At 36.9% G+C, this 16375-nt stretch overlaps 1 long non-coding RNA gene across 2 annotated transcripts; it reads left to right on the forward strand.

Moving 5' to 3' along the window:
- The first annotated feature begins 402 nt into the window (after positions 1-402).
- LOC115520391 lies at positions 403-15707 on the forward strand. Of its 2 annotated transcripts, XR_003970784.1 has the most exons (6): positions 403-1073; positions 1353-1450; positions 3724-3843; positions 3956-4067; positions 6712-6840; positions 13373-15707. It is a non-coding gene; the product is annotated as an uncharacterized LOC115520391 (long non-coding RNA). The 2 variants fall into 2 exon arrangements; XR_003970782.1 differs by lacking the exons at positions 403-1073; positions 1353-1450 and adding an exon at positions 1716-1744.
- Positions 15708-16375: the final 668 nt, after the last annotated feature.

A 16375-nucleotide genomic window follows, 5' to 3' on the forward strand; every position in this document is an offset into this window, starting at 1 on the left:
TCTCTCTGTGTCTTCGTAAACACTTCCTAAACACCTCTTAAACTAATTGACAAGTTGTCAGGAAATTCTTATCCCCTGTCACTTTTACTTGAGATTCTACTCATTTATCCTAATTATCACCTTTCTTTGATTTGGATTTGGTCATATAACTATTTAAGTGTCTAAACTTGAGTTTACTTGCTTCATTTTGTTTACTTTCTCCTATTTGTTCAAACTCTGGAAACACCAGAAACAAACGAACAACAAACAACCAACCCTGGCACCTTTAAATTCCTGTTTGTGTTTTCAGTTTTTTAAAAATTTATTTATGTAAGTAATTTCTACATCCAGTATGGGGCTCAAACTCACAACCAGAGATCAAGAGTCTCATGCTCTTCCAACTGAGCCAGCCAGATGTCCCTTTGTTTTTGTGTCTAAAAGGAAAAAAACACTTGGACTAAATTTTGGACTAAATGTTTTCTCTTGTGGCATTTGTAACCTCCCCTTTTCAAAACTCCTTGTCTAAAACTCTGCCTTTGAGATAACTTGAAATGTTGTACTTTAGGTGTTTTCTTGGTCTTCTGGACTTGTCTTACTGGGCCCTTATTGTATTTTGCATTAAGTTTAAGCTATTCATCTTTACCACTAAGGCTCTTTCCTACTGCACTCCAGCCTACGTCTCGTATGCCTTCTCCTCCTACTCCTCTGCTGACTCTCTATACTCCTGTCAAGTGCATCTTCTGTCCCCTTTGTTAGCCTGTCTCGCTGTTGCCAGTGTGCAGTTGCATGCTGTTTTCTGTGCCCAGAACAACATCTCACTGCTGTTAACTCCTTTCCCTTCTTCTAACCCCTCTACTAGACTCAGTTGGGCACAACTGAATAAAATTCCAAGTAGGCAGAATAACTAGCTCCCCCTTCCCTTTTTACAACTTCTTCAGAGCTTAAGTAGAAATCCCTCTTTATGGTATTTGTTCCTTGGATTTTAAATTCAATGGCTGTTCCACCTTACTGTACAAAGGATTAAACTCAAGCTCAAGAACTCTATCTAAAACTGACAAATGATGATCACTATCAAGATATTTTGTATTCATGTGGTAAGTAAAAATTACTGCCAAGTCTGGAGATTTTTACATAATGTGTCATAGTGCTCAATATTATTAAAAAAAAAAACACCAAGCCATCTCAACAGAAAGTTTTCATGTATGATTGTAAGAAAAGCCACACCAGTAGCCAGACCTATTCTTAAAAAAAAAAAAAAAAAAAATGAAATCCATGTTTAATCCTTATTTCAACTAACACTTGATTGTCTTACGTAGTGTAGAACTAAGGGTGTTTGGTTTTTGTTTTCTTTTTGTTTCAATTTCATATTTCAGGATTTTGTGACTCTGACTTAACTCTTTAACATCCTCGAAATACAATGACTTTGGCGCAAAGACTGGAGGCAAGATTTGCAATGTTATTAGCAAAATAAGTGAGTTTTTTATATTTGATAGTTAATTAGATGGTGTATTTATGTTCTTCATACTTAATAGACATTAAATGTATTCTGAATTTCATCATAAATTTCAGTTCCAAATTTCTATTTCTGTTCTCCCTCCTCATTAAGATGTGGTATGTGTTGTGTGAACACCAGTTGATCTTTTATTTTTGATGTCTTTTTTTTTTAAAGTATGTTTTTTCTTTTTAAAGGTTATTTTATTTATTTAGAGAGAGAAAGGGAAAGAGAAAATCAGGAATCCAGTGCTTAACCAACTGAGCCACACAGGTACCCCTTGATTTTTTAATTTACAGTAAGGTCATCCATAATTCTATCCACCAAGATATACCACTGTTAACATTTTGTTACATTTCCATCTAGATATACAACTAATAAAGAATTATTAATAATAAGCATTATTGCATTGCTGGTGAAGTAAAGACAATGATTCATATCAATTAGAATTCTCTGACAACAGATTTGATTAGTGGCTCCAAGGGAAAAATCTCTTGAATGAATTTGTAACACTTAGGTCCTGCTAAATTAGATGACTTGGTAAAGTTTATTCATGTAGGCTTGAGTGGCATTGGGCCTATGGGGAGAATCAGAAATGCTAAGTTTCTTTTTTGAACTATTTTATGACTTTTGACCTGGCACAACTTTATGTAATGAATGTAAAAAAAATCTAATTATAATAGCTAACATTTTCTGATGATTACTGAGTTTTAGTGGAAAGTATAAGTGAATGCAACAAGTTCTCAGTTTTTTTTTACCTCAAATTCATATTTTGCTAAATAGAATTTCATATTCGATATCTCACTTAGAGAATATTGCCTTTCCAGTCATCTACATTTTTTTCTGTTGATGAAGAGGATCCTTATTATTGATGATTTTTAAAACCCAAAACTTATTATTTACTGTCACTATTTTTTCAATACTGTTTAATGGAAGCATTTTCCAAGGGTCTGTTATGTAAGGTTAGTTTTATTTATTGTTGTTTATTATTATGTTATCATACTTAAAAACTGTAAAAAGAATTATTTCTTCTCATTCATTTGAATCAGCTTAGTTTTCCTGTTACTATTTTTTCTGTTGTTGAGGAATTTTACTTGTTATCCCATTGAAGAAGTAGCCATGATGAAGGAAGAGTTTGTTGAGAAATGCTGTAAGGAGGAAAGGCAGTTTAAAAGTTTGCTGCATCCAAAATTCTAAGTGTTTCAAATGATCTTTTGTTTCAGAGTCAGGAAACAAGTTACATGATAGCTAAGCTTTGAAATCACACATTTAATCTTTGACTTAGTAAATTCACATGTGGCTTAATCAGGAATTGGTTTTATATTTTTTGTTTTTGTAACATGAACATTTTTCTTTTAGTTTGTGAATAAGCTACTTAAATCAATGCATTTCAGTGGAAACTTGAGGCAACTGAAATTTTCTGCCCCAAATTGATATAAAATTGATATGTAATTGATATAGTCAGTTGATAATTGGTTTTTGTAGAGTGTATGAATTTCCAGTTATTTTGCTGTGGAGAATCTGGTAGTACCTTAATGCTTTAATATTTTAGACTTTGAAACATATATCTCTTTGAAACATATAACTCTTCAAAACTCTTTGAAGAGTTTTGTGGATATGGGGTACACATGCTGTTGTGAAGATGCACAAAGTGTCTGAAGTGAGGAGCAGAATTAAATCATGAATAATTTACAAATTGGGGCACCTGGGTGGCTCAGGTCATGATCCCAGGGTAGTTGGATTGAGCCCTGTGTGAAGCTCCATGCTTATTAGCGTGGAGCCTGCTTGGGATTCTGTCTCTCTGAACCTCTCCTCTGCTCCTGCTCTCATGCTCTCTCTCTCTCTCTCTCTGTCTCTCTCTCTCTCTCTCTCTCAAATAAAAAAAAAATAAGTGAGTAATTTACAAGTTGAAATAATATAGTGTATCTTTGTCTTTAGAAAGTGGGAGTAATGCTTTAGTAAAGTCAAAATAATTTTGTAACATACGGGTTAAAGACAAAATTAGGAAGCTAGAGTAGATTGAATTTTACCTACTAATTTTAATGTCCAAATCATCTTTTACACTCTTACAGATGAGGAATACTTTATTTCTGCCAGTGGGCCCCTTGAATGGGAGAAGCCTTTTAACTCTAATTTTTCATTTATTTTTGTGTTTTGATATTATTTCAATCTGTTTTGGTGAAACTTGGTGGAAGCTCTAGAAAGATAAACGTATAAGAAGATACTGAACTTAGCCTGACCTCTCCCCTTAGGCTTTTCTGCAAATGAAGAGGAAGGAGAGAAGAACCTTTTAGAAAGAGTCGCTTGATAAATAAGTGGCCAATGGCAGGGGAATGATTGTCAAATAGAGTCATGATCCTAAAAAGGATAAGGTGAGAAGAACAAATGGTGATTCTCTTACTGTTTCTAGCACAAGCCTTTCTCATTGTCATGAACTTCAGTGATTTTGTATACTAATCACATTATTCTTTTCTGTCTCTGCAGTGATCACTCTAAATGAAATGAAGTGTTGGTTGCTGGCTTGGAGACAGCAGTGGCCAATAGTTAAGAGGACAAAGCCAATTAAGTGAACTCTTGAAAAATCACCAAAACATTGGTAAGTGAACTCTTGAAAAATCACCAAAAAAATCACCAAATCTTCAGAGAGTAGTGTGAGGGTGAAGGGCAAGAGATCTGTCTCTGGGAGGATATGGAGACAGAGAAGGATGACAGGAGAGTTACGGTCTTCTCAAGACATTTCTCAGTGGTCAGGCTCACATTCAAAGAGTGGACATGGCACAGGCATGACTAAAGAAAGTCAGGGAGACTTTACATGGGATCAGGAAGCCTGTCTGATAACTGAAAATGGGGCAGGGGGGCAGGCTAGGTGGGATGAAACAAGTTTTTCTTTTAGAGGTATATAGGACATACATACATTGGCCAAGAAATCCAGAAACCACGAGCTTATTTGCTAGGTGAGGGGTGTGTGTGTGAGAGAGAAAGAGATCACCGTTAAAACAATCAGAATACTAGCATATTTTATGGCAGCCACTGTGCTTTCTGCTCATTATCTTATTTGGTCGTCTTAACAGCACGATGAGGTAAATACTATTGTATCCATCCTATAAACAAGGAAGCCAGCTTGGAATAATGAAGTAACTTGTCCATACTCCCACAACTAGTAACAGATGGTACTAGGATTTGAATCAATTCTATTAATCAGTAGGCCATGCTGAAAGCCAGGCAGTAGACTTATTTATCAGTAAGCTTCCAAGAAGGCTTCTGTAACCATCCTCTGCTCCCTAGTTTGGATTATATGTTCCTCTTCTTTGTTCACGATACCTTTCAATGCTTATTTTTGAGACAATGCAAGAAACAGAGTGCAAGCAGCGGAGGCGCAGAGAGAGAGACACACAGAATCTGAAGTGGGCTCCAGGCTCTGAGCTGTCAGCCCAGAGCCCGACGTGGGGCTCAAACTCATGAACCGTGAGATCATGACCTGAGCTGAAGTCTGACGCTTAACCTATTGAGCCACTCAGGTGCCCCTCACAACACCTTTTAAAAACTTTGTTTCTTAACAATATTTTGTGTGGTTTATTTTACTGTCTCTTCCATAATACTCCATGCTCTCACTTTTTTTTTAGTTTTTTTTTTTCTTAATGTTTCTTTATTTCTAAGAGAGAGAGACAGAGACAGAGAGAGAGAGAGAGAGAGAGAGAGAGAGAGGGAAAGTGCCAGTGGGGGAGGGCAGAGCGAGAGGGAGACAAATCTGAAGTAGGCTCCAGGCTCTGAGCTGTCAGCACAGAGCCTGATATGGGACTCGAAGTCCTGAACTGTGAGATCATGACCTGAGCTGAAATCGGAGGCTTAATCGGCTCAGCCATCCAGGTGCCCCTCAGGGGTACTCTTATCTAGGGCTCAAGTGTTAATCATTTTTATATCTGCAGTACTTAGCATAGTGCCTAGCACATAATACACACTTAATAAATTGTGTACTGATATGTGGTAAGTTGATAAAAGAATGTTATCTTTAAGCAATTTTCCATTGAAAGATTGTCGAATCTTATGGGAAGTTTTTCTAGATACCCACATGAAACCACATGAGGCTGATGAATTAAAAATAAGATATAAGTTCAGAGGCAGCTGGGTGGCTCGGTACGTTGAGCGTTCGACTTTGCCTCAGGTCATGATCTCACAGCTAATGAGTTTGAGCTCTGTGTTGGGCTCTGTGCTGATGGCTCAGAGCCTGGAGCCCGCTTCGGATTCTATATCTCCCCCTCTGTCTGCCCCTCCCCCACTCTCACTCTGTGTCTCTATCTCAAAATAAATAAACATTAAAAAAAATTTAAAAATTAAAAGAAAATAAGATATAAGGTCAAACCATCATTTTATAAGTATGTGCTGATTGCCTCAAGGTCGTCATCATGATGTATTTATTGTCCAATCCCAGTTGAAGTAAACTGCATTTACTAAAGTAAAGATTACTGCCTTTATTAAAGTAAAGTTTTATGGTTTTAAAGTAATAATCATATTAAAATACATATATCACTTTTCAGCATTTTTCTACTTTTATTGGATACATTATTTACAATTAATGAACAAAGAATCTTCTATCTTGCTTTTGATTGCTTAGGAAAATTGTTGTGTGCCATAGCAGAGAGCAAAATACCTGACTATAAGAATTTGGGAAACTTAAATGAAACTTGCTTATCTATATTTTTAATATAGTTTCATATCTGCCATTTGATAGAAGTATTTTGAACAGATTTGCAAGTAGGTCATAGAAATCAAAGATCTTCATTTTGTAATATTTTATTTGCTATATATATATTGAGATTATGTGTAGGTGATACCTATCTTAGAAATTAAAATCACTAAAAACATTTCTGAAGACAAACACTTTTCATTTATAAGTTTGATAAATTTGACAGTCAGGTATTTGAAAACCTGGTCATTGAAAAAATATATTGGGGCACCTGGGTGGCTCAGTCGGTTAAGCATCCGACTTAGGCTCAGGTCATGATCTCACAGTCCATGAGTTTGAGCCCTGCGTTGGGCTCTGTGCTGACAGCTCAGAGCATGGAGCCTGCTTCGGATTCTGTGTCTCCCTCTCTCTCTCTGCTCCTCCCCCGTTCATGCTCTGTCTCACTCTGTCTTAGAAATAAACATTAAAAAAAAAAAAAAGAAAATATTAAAAATGAAAATATATATTATTTAAAAATTATTTTGCATATATTTTCAACTTTTTTTTTATTTTTAAGAACAGTGAAATACTTAGATTGAAAACACTACAATATTTGCTGTGGAGAAACAGAACTTTGTGGATTTATGAATGGAAATGAGATATAACGTTCTGGATTCTTACAAGAGAGCAGAAAGCATGAGCAATGGTAAGTGCTGTGGATTACATTTTTTTTAAAGTTTTTATCCAAATACCAGTTAACAGAGTGTAATACTAGTTTCAGGTGTATGTTACAGTGATTCAAGACTTCCACATAATACTAGTTATGTACTCATCACAAATGCCCTCCTTAATCCGCATCACCTATTTAACTCCTCGCCCTACCCACCTCCCACGTGGTAACCATCAGTGTGTTCTCTGTGGTGAAGAGTCTGTTTCTTGGTTTGCCTTTCTCTTTTTCTCACCTTTGCTTGATTGTTTTGTTTCTTAAATGGCTGTGGATTAAATTTATGTGTATAAATTTAACTTCTGAATGGTGAATTAATTTTCCTTTAATAATTGAACAAAAGCTGTGAGGATGTGTTTAATGTATTATCTTGCATATTTTTTAAAATTTAGTTTTATTTATTTTGAGAGAGAGACAGAGAAAGCAGGTGGAAGAGGGGCAGAGAGAGAGGGAGACAGAGAATCCCAAGCAGGCTCTGTAGTGTCAGTACGGAACCTGATTCCGGGGTTGATGTGGGGCTCGAACCCACAAACCGTGAGATCATGACCTGAGCTGAAGCCAAGAGTTGTACGGTTAACTGACTGAGCCACCCAGGCGCCCCGCTATCTTGCATATTTTACTAAACAAAGGAGATCAGTGATAAAATTGTACAATTAACAAAGGTACAACATGATAGTTAAATTTAGAGAAAGAGTGTGGTCTGTGAGTAGAAATTACAATCATGTAATTAATTTTAAATTTTCATCTCTGGCAGCCAGAACTTTTAGTTTAAAATTTATAAAAGAAACACAATATCAATTATGGGACTCAAAAGAGCTTTAAATGTATGGTATACAATGTTCAATCTGTCAATGTAGGGCCCATTAATTAATTGAATCATTACTCTTTTTTCAATAGGGCTTTTTCTCCCAAACATTGTTTAGTTATTAAGAAACAACTATTAAAATGATAGAAACACTGTTTTCTACAAATTTATGTATTTGGCCTTCATTGTTTTATAATATTTCAAAAGCATATTTTCTTATAATACTATATTTACCATACAGTGTATGTGTTCAGTTTCCTGTGAGGACTTATATGTGCTTACTCACTAGGACAGAGAGGAAAGAAATATTCCATGCCTGAGCAGTGCTAATAGATTCTGGTATTATCTCATTTCTCACAAGATAACTTTCTGTTAGAACATACCTTTTCTTTTTTTTTTTTTTTAAGTTTATTTATTTATTAAGAGATAGAGACAGAGACAGCATGAGTGTGGGAGGGGCAGAGAGAGAAAGGGAGAGAGAGAATCCCAAGCTGGCTCTGCACTGCCAGAACAGAACCCGATTTAGGGCTTGAACTCATGAAACTGTGAGATCATGACCTGAGCTGAAACCAAGAGTCAGACGCTTAACCAACTGAGCCACCCAGGCACCCCAGAACATACGTTTTTTTTAAAGAAGCAAATAAATAAAATGAGAAATAACTCTATCATGAAGAGACTTGTTAGATTTATGTTAAGAAGAAACAGTCTATCTGTGTGATAAGTAGGGTACATAAAAAAATCAAAAGATTGGTTATGAAAAGAAAACAATTTTAAGGAGCTCTAGAGGGAAAAAAATGCTTTTGACTCTTTACATAATTCTTAAAACATAAAATGGTGAGTATGGTGGGCTAAGCCTTTATATGCTTTATATCATTTGATCATAATAATAATGCAATTATCCTCATTTTAAAGATGGGGAAACTGAGGCTTAGAAAGATCTGGTAACTTGTTCAAGGCCACATCCCCAAGTGGTAGAGTTACCTTTACAGAATTTACAATTTAAGGAGAAATATAAGCAAATAGTTAAATAAGGATATGTGTGCAATAGATATATGTTGCTAACAGGACTTGCATAGTATTAGGAAATGTCTAGCAAAGGTACTGAATCCTGATCCAGTGCTCAGGCAGAGCCTTCCCAGAAGAGTTGAGATTTATTAGAAATGAGAGAGTGGGGCGCCTGGGTGGCGCAGTCGGTTAAGCGTCCGACTTCAGCCAGGTCACGATCTCGCGGTCCGTGAGTTCGAGCCCCGCGTCGGGCTCTGGGCTGATGGCTCAGAGCCTGGAGCCTGTTTCCGATTCTGTGTCTCCCTCTCTCTCTGCCCCTCCCCCGTTCATGCTCTGTCTCTCTCTGTCCCAAAAATAAATAAAAAACGTTGAAAAAAAAATTAAAAAAAAAAAAAAAAAGAAATGAGAGAGAAGTCAGGATCAATTTAGAGAAGTAAACAGAGACCAAATTGTCAGAACCTTATAGCTTTCCAGAACATATGATTCATTGTCCTAGTTGAGACGCTACTGAGAGTGCAAGAGAGGCCAATAATAACCGTGTTTGTACAATAGAAATAAAAATCATCCTGGGCAAACCAAAATATATGGCAGTATAAGGAGTTTGGTTTTCATTCTAGAAGCAATAAGGAATATTGAAGAGTTTTTAAGAGGAATAACATGAACAGATTTATGTTTTAGAATAACTCTGATCTTGGAAAATAGATTAGAGGAGGCTCGTAGATTATTTTAAGAGGCTGTTTTGGTAATACAGTAGGGTAGGATGGTGGCCAGAATTCCATAGTATTAGAGAGACTAAAGGGAAATGGATTAAGTTCAAGAGATATTTAGGATGTAGAATCACCAGAACTTGGTACATGATTAGATCTGGGTTCAGAGGGAGACACATTAATTGGGTGTATATTAGTGAAGGGAAGGGAAGTCAAGGATGACCCTGGATTTCTGGACTAGGCAACTTGCTGACTGAATGGTGGAGCCATTTGCTGAGATGAGGAACGTGTGGAGGAGTGAAGATGATGATGAATTTACTTTTGTTCAGTTTTATTTTTGTTCATTTTTAACTTTTTTGATTTTTAAAATTTTGAAACAAGAAATGAATAAACTGAGGGTTGATGGGAGGGGTGGGAGGGAGGGGAAAGTAAATGATGGGCATTGAGGAGGGCACCTGTTGAGATGAGCATTGGGTGTTGTATGGAAACCAATTTGACAATAAATTTCAAAAAAAAAACCAAAAAACTTGCAGGCATGTACACAACCATTATTTCCCCCCAGAACCATTTGAAAGTAATTTGCCAGTATGATACTCTACCACTCCTGAATACTTTACTAGGTATTTTCTACCAATAGGGACATGTGCCTACATAGCCATAATACAACTGTGAAAATCAAGTCATGGGTTATTACCATCTAATCCTTAAATCCCAGTCATGTTTGCCACTTGTCTCAATACTGTCCTTTAGAATGGGAGGCTGTAGTTAAAAGTCACCTGTTGCATAAAGTTGTAATACTTCTTTAGTGTCTTTCAGTTGAGAGCAGCAATAGTCTTTTCTAGTCTTTAGTGACCTTGACATTTTAAAGATTACTGACCAGTTATTTTATGGAATGTACCTCCGGGCCTTTTCCAACTGGAGAGAGTTAGATACCAACATCAATTGGCATCTATTGTATGAAAAAATTAACTTCTTTCAATACATCTAGAATGGTGTTAATTATGTACTGTTCTTGAGATGGTTGAGGAAATAGTGTGTTCTGTGATACAATTGAAAAAGACTGAATTAATAGATTTTGACAGGAGTACCTCAAAGGTAATGCTGTTTTCTCCTTAGTGAATCCTATCAGATGACACACAATTTTGATTTGTCCCGTTACTAATGGTCACTTGATTAAGAATGTGTCTTTCAGGGGCGCCTGGGTGGCGCAGTCGGTTAAGCGTCCGACTTCAGCCAGGTCACGATCTCGCGGTCCGTGAGTTCGAGCCCCGCATCGGGCTCTGGGCTGATGTCTCAGAGCCTGGAGCCTGTTTCCGATTCTGTGTCTCCCTCTCTCTCTGCCCCTTGCCCGTTCATGCTCTGTCTCTCTCTCTGTCCCAAAAATAAATAAACGTTGAAAAAAAAAAAAAAAAAGAATGTGTCTTTCAGGATTCTCAACTATTTAGTTTTTTAAAATTTTTCCTCCTTTGGTAATTAGTTAAGTACTTTGTAAGGAAGTTCTTTGAGACTTTGCAAATAGCCCATTTCTTATGAAACTTTCAATTTATTCATTTATTTATTTATAGTACTGGTGATTAATATGGGTCTTAATTCTTTATTATCATTTATTTTGATGTTCAAGCTGTTCCCAGTTTAGCTAATGGAAGCCCCTTGAAGGTGGTTTATGTATTCTCTTGACGTGTCTCAAGTCACTTTTTGACTTCTTCCTTTCTGGCATAAGATAGAATAAGGTCACCTTGTACTTTCCCTACCCTGGTCCTGGAATTAGCCGTTTTAGCCTCAAGTCTTTTTAGTGGAAAATAACATTTAGAAAACAAAGTCTGGACACTAGGTGTGCTCTTTGTTTTTGGAGTGTGGTGCTTCAAAGTTTCTCAGTTAGAGAGAGCTAAGATATAGACACATGTATATATCAATGTATGTCCACACATTTGCATTTCATCTATCCATCTATCTATTAAACCATGAATGCATACTGATATTATTAGTTTTAATCTATCTCTTCAGGATTTATTCTATTTTTCTCCCTTTTCATATATGTAACCCCCTTCCTTGCTGCTGAGAAACCTGGTTCCCAGTGGTCTGATTATTTGCCCAATCCTTCTGTATGTAATCAGTCTCTTCTTTCTACTGCCATCCCCTCTCCTCTGTAGATGCCCTGTTCCCCTGTGCAGGCTCTGCCATCGACACTGTGCCCCTCTAAATGGACAAATCCTCATCCTACTCAGGCTTGGCCTCTCTACACTAGACTGATCTTTGTGTGAGGACATCTTTACCCTCTATGAGGTGGGCTCTGACTCCCATGCTGTTCCTACTCCCCCCAGATTCTTCCACAAGCAGGGCAGATATGCAACAATTTCAATTTAGCTGTCAATGAAAAAGATAGGGTGGTAGCTAAAAGGTTATTCATTCAGGAAAGACCTGTTTTTGATAAGATGCCAATCTGAGGGCAAGTTTAAAGATATAGAAGAGACAGGATTAGTTGTAGGAATGTGAAAAGACCAAATTCCCACTTCAAGAGACTGGGAGGGTGAAAGCTTCAATGCAGGTTGGTTTGAGAGTTTCCTGGCTGGAAGGGAAGTGACGTTCTATCTTATGGCTCTTACTTTCTCTGTGCAGTCATGCTAAGATTTAGTTGGAGGTTTGAGGACAGTGGAGAGGGTTCTGAAATCACTGTAGAGAATGAAAAAGTGAAATGAGCAAAAACAAAACAAAACAAATTTCTGAGTGTTATGGAAGATCTGAGAATCGAAACCGAAAATGAGTTGAGATACCAACCGTTAGCCCCAGTGCTAGGAGTGGAGAAGGCAATTTTTATCAGGCAAACATTTAAATAGAAAAACATGGCGCAAATAAGTTGAAGATACCGGCTAGAGAGGTTGACCTGAAGGAAATAATTGTTGAATGTTGAAATGAATAGTTGTTAAATAGAATAAAGCATAATTACATAGGAGAGGAAGATGATGAATAGAATGCTAATCATTGTTTTATTTTTTTAATTACAAAAATAATACACGTATCTTATGAAAATAATTAAAACTATCCCCCCTCCCCCAAATCTTCAATGAATTGAAGATAAGACAGCAGAAGGGAGAAGAGGGTAGAAGGTGATAGATTGATTTGAAAATCATGGTTTGAATACTTTCTAAGGTTCATTACATACACCTTGGATATGAAAGTGAATAATGAGACTTTAGTCTTTTCTCATAAGGTAAAATTCAAAACAGAGAGGGAGGCAAACCATAAGAGACTCTTAAACACAGAGAAAAAACTGAGGGTTGCTCGAGGGGAGGTGGGGGGATGGGTTAAATGGGTGATGGGCATTAAGAAAGGTACTTTTTGGGATGAGCACTGGATGTCATATGTAAGTGATGAATAACTGGTTTCTACTCCTGAAGTTAAGACTATACTGTATGTTATCAAAACAACAAAACAAAAAAACCCTCAAACCCAGTACCTTGAAAACTTTCAAAGGTCTTATACAAATCCCAGATATTTTTTACTAAAAGTGTTTCCTTTTAACAAAGACATAGGCAAGTAAGTATGGGTTCTTCAACTTATACAATAAAATCAAATCTGAATGATTTTTTTATTCTTTTAATGTCTCCTTTCTTAATTCCTGCATGTAAGAGTTGACTTGTTTTTTTGTTATTGTTCTTTTTATTGTCCACTATTTTTGAGATGATGTGTGACCCCCTTCCTCCCCCCAAAAACTCCTCCCAACCTGCTTTAGAAAGTCAGCATGTTAGTATAAACAGTTTTATTGAGTAGACTCTACTTCGTGGATATTAACATAATAATGTTTTTATTTTTCTCCGATCACAATTCCCAGTAGTGCTTTGTAGAAATCTCCCAAGACAATTTCCTGAGCATATTCTGCATCTTTGTCATCATTTTCAGTTATTAAAAAAAACAAAGCAAATCCGAACTAATTTCACTCCAGTGTAAAAATCCAGGCTCAAATCTGATTCAAATATGATCCTCTCATTTCCCTCTATAGCATCTCACTCCTTTGTTGTGGAGGAGGAATATAAGAGATGGCCGGGATTGCTTATTGAAGATGAGGAAGTACCCCTCCCCCCAAGAATGTGCATGATTCTGTTGCTGCTGGTGGTCACTGAGGATGTGATGATCTTCTCATAAGTTTGTGCAGTTTTTAGTGCTATTTAGCTTCACCTTGGTGCACTACCTCTATGAGGATATGGCAGAGGAGGCACCCATGTCTTCCTTTAGTCCTGCCTTTGGTCCATATCTCCACCCCCCCCCCCCCCCCCCCCACCACCAAAAGCAAGCTGTCAGGTAACTCTAGGGCCTGGGCTTTCTCCTCTCTTCTCTATATTCTTTTGTATTGAGTCAAACCCGGAAGTCCTCCTCTGCATTCTCTGATAGATAAAGAAACTGGGAACAAGTTGGAGACTTCCTCCACCTTTTTCCTAATTTCCCTATAACGTGCTCTCTTTTTGTCCCGTTCTCCTGGGCTCAGTCAGCAAGTCCTCCTTCAAAATCTCCAGAAAAGAAGGAGGCACAGTTCCTGGTGTTCAGATATGCTCCCAAGTTCCAAAAGACACAGGTCACATTCTCCCTCATACTCCCTCATAGGGCTCACTGCACTTTGAAGGCAGGCTTCAGGTTGGTCTCTAGTTCCCTGACTCTAAATATTTAGCTAACTAGTAGGCTGTCAGGCTTTCTGCCTTGCCAGTGATCACTTTCTGTATTTCACTGAAACTCCCTCTTTACTTGACTTCTGGTGGGTTGAGGGGAACTATTTTTCTGCCCACTTAGGGGTGTTATGCCGGTTGGCAATGGGAGAGGTGGTTCCTTTGCCTCTGAATAAGTCCTCAGGGAGACTTTTGGCCTCATTGGTTGGAGAGGCCTTTAAAAGTATGGAATCCTTATACAATTTTGTCATCATATTTCAATTAGAATAACAAATTCCAAGACAACAAGAAAAATCCCATCAACATGCCGTTATAATAGCACAAAACTAAAGTAAATGATATACTTCATTCTTACATGACATTGTGTTATACAATGAAAAACAAAACAAAACAAAACACAAACTAACCCACAGATATGGCAAACCAAATTTTTCAGTACCTAAGATTTTAAGTTAGGTATGCTTAGAGTAGCATTGATTTTCAAAGATCATCAGAAGTATTATTAGTGAAAATATTATAGGTGTTTTGTCTGACTTTCTCTTGGAATATAGCAGGTGTAAGATAGATGTCAGAGTGAGGGAGAGGAGTTAGGCCTATTATTAAATCATTGATCAGTCAAGAATATATCTCACTTAGTAACAATGTTTAACTCTTTATTAGTAGGGCTTTGAATACAATAAGCAAGACTGATGTTTATTTAAAAACAATAAACATATTTTTCTTTGAGACCTTTTCAAAGATTACTTGTTAATCTTATGCCTCATAGTCCCCTTAACAGAGAGGTTTGAATAAAGAAGTATTTTAGGTTCTGGCTTAAATATTAAGATGGTTTTAAGCATTCCCAATGGCTAACAAGTATAATGATTATCATTCCCAGAGCAGTACTGTCTTCAGACTTTCTCAGCTGAATTCTTTTTGAGTGACATTTCTGCTATCCATATCCTTCTTGTTAAGAACTCAATAATGGACTAGGTTAATTAGAGATAGGTAATCTTACCTTGTGTTAATCATCCTTCTGTTAGAATAAATTAACCTTTTAGCTCCTATTTTCTGGAATTCCCAGCCTCCGTAGACACTGTTCTTGAGGCATTAGATAGCCTCATGAAATTTTAAACTCATTTGAATTTAGAAATATCCATTACTGATAGAGTTATTAAACTTAATAATCACAGAGATTTACTCTGAGATCATTGAAGATTAGCCTAATTCAGATACTTTATAGGCTTGTTTCTTCCTAGCTGTGTGATTTGGGGAGATGTGGTTATCATCTCTGAGTTTTCATTTCCTGACTTAAAGAATGGGAATCAATATTATTCACTGAAATTATAGAAATCAAATGGGTTAACACCTATAGTGGATTCTGAAATGCACTACTGAAATGTTTGGTACTGGGAGTATTATTTTGAAATACAGTCAAGTCAGAAGATTTCACTTTTTGTCCTCTTGGTGTTAACTGTTCACTAATATCCTGGATTCTTTTCCCTGGCTCCCTTGAATCATTGTCAAGGAACAAAATAATGGCAAAAAGTTGTGGCAGTGGGCATTCTGACCACTTGTAGCTCCCATAATTCTTTCGTACATGTGTAGCCCAGGCAGATTTATGTCAGTCCACCCAAGAATAGAGCACATTGGGAGTCACAGTGGAGATTCACAACACCCCATAACAAACTGAAAAACAAGCATGTGTTAAAATAAATCTATTAACAATGAAAATGTAAATTTGTCTGCTTTTAAAAGGCAAAATAATGCAGTGAATTTCAGAGGTAATTTAGGAAATATTCAAACATTTGGCTAAAGTTAGAAAGGTGGGAAAATATATCAGAACTAGATTCCATTTGGGCAGGGTTTATCCTTCTCATCCTGAGTTTGAGCCAAAAATCCTCAGTTTTGACTAGTTTTAAATGTTTCTCCAAATTTGGGCAGAGGCTTTTGCCTATTTAGAGATAGATGCTGCTTAGTTCAACATCAGATAAGGGGGATGGAGGCTCATGTATATCAGGACCCACCAAAATCAAAGAGCAGAAAAAGGCCACAGGGTAGACAATGGTATGTTTGTGGATAGAGGGGCACCACTAGTGAGTAAATAAATACCTCATGAGGTGGAAGATATCCCATTCATTAAAGTTTCTCTTGGGCAAAGAATGTATTTAGAAACATTACTTGATAAGCTACTGGTGAGTAGTTTGATAATAACTGAGTTGGTAAAACTTTGAGAATATAGGCACTTGCATTTATTTCTGTTTCAAGTATAAATCAATACAACTCCTTAGGAGGGAAATGTAATAATGTTTATCAAAATTACAATTGCAGGGGCACCTGGGTGGCTCAGTTGGTTGAGCATCCGA

This window comes from Lynx canadensis, chromosome A1 (genome assembly GCF_007474595.2).
Source record: "Lynx canadensis isolate LIC74 chromosome A1, mLynCan4.pri.v2, whole genome shotgun sequence".
Taxonomy (NCBI): Eukaryota; Metazoa; Chordata; class Mammalia; order Carnivora; family Felidae; genus Lynx; species Lynx canadensis.